The 5,485-nt window shown below is 45.6% G+C and overlaps 1 pseudogene; it reads right to left on the reverse strand.

Moving 5' to 3' along the window:
* Positions 1-3,988: 3,988 nt before the first annotated feature.
* On the reverse strand, positions 3,989-4,127 carry LOC122814549 (annotated as a pseudogene).
* Between the last annotated feature and the right edge of the window lie 1,358 nt (positions 4,128-5,485).

A 5,485-nucleotide genomic window follows, 5' to 3' on the forward strand; every position in this document is an offset into this window, starting at 1 on the left:
AAACAGTTCAATTTGAAATGGTGCAAACATTAGCAAGTAGCACAATTATAATCAACATAATTTCTGCTAAGCGAATGGCTCCTCAAGCACACAACACCTTCCCTCTGTCACATTATCTATATGTATGGACAAGTCCAATAACAGAACATGTCAGGGAGAATGTATTCATCACATTATGTGAGCAGTTCAGCTAAGGCTGTGCAATGGCATGCATAACACAGCTTACCAGTGGAAATCATTTCATGACCTGAACATCTGTTTATTAGCCAGCATTAAGCATGGCAAGCATATGCAACACAAGCACATATAACATGCCCTGACATCTAAAAGGAAGCATGCCCAACATTGCCTCATCCAACATTACCATAACTGAAATTTGACTAAATAAAAGCTTGTAGATGATAACATAATATTATTATTGGGACCTGCACTGTTTAATAGTGGTGACTGGCAGGATGTCACTATTTACATTCATTTTTCCTTCCACATGTTCCTTAAGCAGATATGTCTGTATGTGAATGTAAATTGTAGCCTCTGCATGTAATGAGTTATATAAACAGCCACGAGTTAACATTGTTAAAATGAAGACAAACTAATAGTACACTATTGTGGAAGCTATGCAAGCCATATGACAAACGTTTCAGCCAGACAGCATGGTAACTGGCTGAGCCCACATCAATATAAGGAATACAGCAGTAACAAATAGTAATACTGTTTAATCATAAACACAATCACAGCCTGTGACCACACAAGAGAATCTGTATATGTTGTACAAACAGTATTGTATGTCTACAACAGTATGCATGATCTAACTACATTAGCATTCAGTAGCCTGAAAAATGCAAACACCTGATGATGCTGGCTGATTATGAAATGGTACAAAGAAATGCCTGTGTGCACAAGTATCCACAAACTCAGGATACCAGTATGCTGTAACAAAGGGCGTTTTATGCAGATGCAATACCATTGTTGAACAGAAGGGCATGCCACAAAGTCTGCCCACCAAAATGCAAACACTGACACTGCAGGCATCCATTCAGCATGTGAATAGGTAGGCTATGCACAACAGATCGATCAGTGGGAACCACATCCACACATAAAAATGTGCCAACACATATATTATAAGCAGCAGTCAAAGCACTACAGACTTGTATATAAAACATCCACCTTAACATATGTGTGACAGACAGTTACACAAACCCAGCTGACATTTTGGTTGTGGCCTACATCTCAAAAACTATCTTCAGAAAGCATGGCTTGCTGCTAACTGATATTTAAACATATATGTATTTCAATCAGACTTGTAAACACAGGTATAGTGTGATTATTGCACTTACCTTACTGATGCATGATGGGTGTTCCAGCATTCTAAGCAATGTACATGGTAATGTAAAAATACAGGCCTGTAACAAGGATCAGATATATTTTATTTAACAATACTGAAAAGTTAAGCAACAAACCTCTTTCCCTTTACTGCTCTTCATGCTTGTGCATCCACTTGATACACAGTGAGTGATCTCAGATCCTATCCTCATCGCCTGCAAAAAGATGAAAGCATCTAAGAATGATGTGATCCTCAAATTAAGGGGATATTTATTGCTCAGACCAGGTTCTAAAAACTTTACTTTTGAAGAACATCAAGGAATCACTATATACATTTTGCAATGTTACCTACAGGCCTTTACATCTTTGAACATAGTTAAATACAGACCGGAGTATTTGAGATTCAAACCTAAAACTCTAGTCTACAGCCACACTCTAACCTTGACACCTACCTGCCAAGTTATCCATCTTGCCTGAGGGCATGTGTTGAGAATGTGTGAAAAGACTATGAATGTGCAGAGATGGGTTACTAATATGGATCATGGCTTAGGATTTTAACCATGCTGATCACTTAGGTAAATAATTAGCAAGAATGAATTCATGTCAGCACTGTGGTCGCAATCAATAACAGCAAGTGAAAACCTTCATCCCTCAAAAAGTGGGGCAGTGTCATGTATCACAGAACATCTGTTAATAGAGACATAGAAGGTGCTGTACATCAGGGACATAGGTAGCTATGTGGCAGGACTACATTTACAGATATTCCTAGATAAAGTGCACATCACAAATCAAATGCATACATCTCTGTAACTCCCTGATCTGTGTTTCAGCTGCAAGTCTGACAGTCTGATTCCCTCAAAAGATAAGGATGATGTGGTTGCCGAAGTGAATTTAATAATGAATGACAAAACCACACCTGACAGCAATTTTGAAAATAATAATACATTCCACAAAACATTTTGTCAGTGTTTTGCAAGCTTTACACATAACCCTGTACTTAAAGAGGTGCTGTAAACAGAACATAGATTATGAAGATATTTGTAGAAATTTGACAAATAACCGATTTATTCGTAACCATGCACAAAATAAACATGAATATCAATAAGCAGGTATGTAGAGAAGAATATTTGACAATCTGTAAAATATTTATTTTGTTTATTTGCATTTGTTTACCGGGTGGACTACTGAGCTAGAGTGAGCCCATTTTTAGTACAGACCTGAAGAAAAGCTCCAAAAACTAGCAACATAAAGCTACAAAATCAAAATACAGAAATCAAGCAGCAATGGTACAGAACACTACATTACAGAATAGGTGATACAATAAAATAGATAATACTAGTTATACAGATGTTAGATTTAAAGTATGCAAGACAAACAAGAATACAACTGATGACATGGGATAATAGCGAATGTGTGAACAATACAGTATTGCAATGAGATGGGATAATAGCGAATGTGTGAACAATACAGTATTGCAATTACATGGGATAATAGCGAATGTGTGAACAATACAGTATTGCAGTTTTGCAGTAGAGAGGGAAAGATGGAGAGCAGCAGATTAAAGATTCTGAGAGTAAGGTATAGCCTTAGAGCAGTGGCAGTCATCTCCCATGATCCCGGGGCATGGCGGGGAGGGGAGCCACCTTCTGAGCGGCCTTCCCGGCTGACCCGGAGCCAGTTGCAGCTCATCGCCATGGAGGGAGTATGCCCAATGGTGGCCGGCATGCCCAAGGATGTTTTCACACCCCCCTGGAGTGGAAGGTGGATCCACCTTGCCCGGGCAGCCAGAGCAGCCACTGAGTTGAATCCTCTTGGCATACCACGCGGACCCGACCCATTTACCTCTGAACAGTTTCATGCCCTCTTGAATTCTCTCTTCAAAGTTCTTTTCAACTTTCCCTTTTGGTACTTGTGCGTTATCGGTCTCGTGCCAGAGTTTAGCCTTAGATGGAGTTTATACCACCTGCTTTGGACTGCATTTACAAACAACCCAACTCCAGGAAGACCTGAACCCGATGTGCCGGGAGCCGCCACCAGCCTCACACCGTTTGCAGGCTGAGCCTCGATCACAAGGACTTGGGCCCCCTGGGCAGTGCCGGGGAGACAGACTTTCATACTCCACATTTCTCTGCACCCATCACCTGGGCAGGGATTCAGCACTGGGCTATTCTATCTTCACTCACAGTTAGTTTCTTTTTCTCCCCTTAGTAATATGCTTAAATTCGGTGGGTTGTCACATCTGATCTGAGGTCGCATTCCAAGTGTGGTCACAGGTGAGGAGGGCAGGCCGGCAGGGGCCTCGGGGATGGATGGACACCTGTCCTCCCTTGGCCCACGCACTCACTCCCCACCACTGCCGCCAGACTTTGGGTGGCAGAGGACAGCTAACACGGCCTCAGTGTGCAGGAACCGGGCAGGTGTCAGGCTTTGCCCTGAGAGGGCAGCTTGGTGGCTGTACCACCGACAGCCTCTGGCAGGGCAAGCCAGACACGTGCCTACTCCCTCCCATCCTTGGACGGGCTTCCCTCCTCGGGGCAGCAGAGGACTCCTCTCCTCCATCTGCGTCTCTCCCTGGGGGGGCGGGGGGCCCACAGCAGGCTCCCTCAAATCCCCGGCCATGCCCTTGATAGGGGCTGGACATCCCCGGAGGTGATCGAAGGCATGAAGACCCTCAGACAGTAACCCGGGACAGCAAAGTGCGTTTGAAGTGTCAATGATCAATGTGTCTTGCAATTCACTTTCGTTCTCACAGCTAACTGCGTTCATCATCGATGCATGAGCCAAGTGATCCACCACTCAGAGTCATACAAGTTCTCTTCTCAGTCATTAGGGGCACTGCTGCCTGTGTGGAATCGCTCCAGTCATCATGAGCATGTGAGGTTTCATGGGCATCATAGCAGGTGCCCAGACTGGAATTACTGGCCCCGTGCAGTGGGACGGCAGGGAGTCCCACAGTGGCTGGTGGCAGCCAAAACGCTGACCTTCTGGGTCTTCAAGCTGACATCCACAGGGAGCAGGGCATCCTCCACCGGTACCCATGACCGCAGTCGAGGGGTGAGGAAACCAGTGTGCAACCCCAGGGGTGGCCCCTTGCAGCCGGAGGGGAAGGCCTGCATCTTCCTGCTGGGATGGCACCCTCTCCTCCCCCTCCCACACAGGGAACCGATCAACTCTGGAGCAGGCCAGGTGCCCCTTCCATGGCCATTCCCTTGGGGGCAGAGGGTGAGCACTCACACCTTCTGCCACACTGACAGAACCTCCTGCCAATGCCGCCCCTCCTCCTCTCGCTCCCCCCTTTGCCCTTTCCCTCCCCTCCAGGAGTCACAGTCTCATTCTCGCTGGCCTCTGCCAAGGCATGCAGAGAGAGAGGAGTGGGAGTTAGAGATGGAGAGGGTTAGGACGGTGGAGCAAGGAGTGGCCCTGGTACCTGGGGACGGCACCGGCCTGGGACCCTCAGTGTTACTGATCCTTCTGCAGGTTCACCTACAGAAACCTTCTTATGACTATTACTTTCTCTAGATAGTCAAAATTGATTGTCTTCTCGGCACACCTCCAGAGCCATGACTGACTCCAGCGGGGCCGATCCAAGGACCTCACTAAACCATCCAATCGGTAGTAGTGACGGGTTGTGTTTACAAAGGGTAGGGACTTAATCAATGCGAGCTTATGACCTGCACTTACTGGCGATTCCTCATTCGTGGGGAATAATTGCAATCTTTGGTTCCTATCACGAATGGGGTTCAGCAGATTACCCGGACCTGTAGGCCAAGGGTAGACACACACTGATCCATTCAGTGTAGCACACATGTAGCCCTGGTCATCTAAGGGCATCACAGATTACATAGAGATTGACTAGAAGATATGGTAGATAACTGATATAGTAGATTATGTGTGGCTGGGTGGCACATGTTGGACTTAGTACGTTGGAAACACTGAATGTATATATGAGGAGTCTGAGACATCTACTAAGAGGTGATCTCTGCTTGACTTACAAAGCCATGTCTAACCCAGCTCTGTTAGAAACGCTACATCTGAAGAAATCCCAATCTATCCATACCACACACTCCAGAGACCTCAACCTCATTTCCACAATCAACAGAACATGCTGGAGGGACAGGTTCATAACCCAGAGACTGCCCATGCTCTGGAATAGACTTCCCAT

This window comes from Protopterus annectens, chromosome 10.part0 (assembly GCF_019279795.1).
Source record: "Protopterus annectens isolate FY-2018-M chromosome 10.part0, PAN1.0, whole genome shotgun sequence".
Lineage (NCBI taxonomy): Eukaryota > Metazoa > Chordata > Ceratodontiformes > Protopteridae > Protopterus > Protopterus annectens.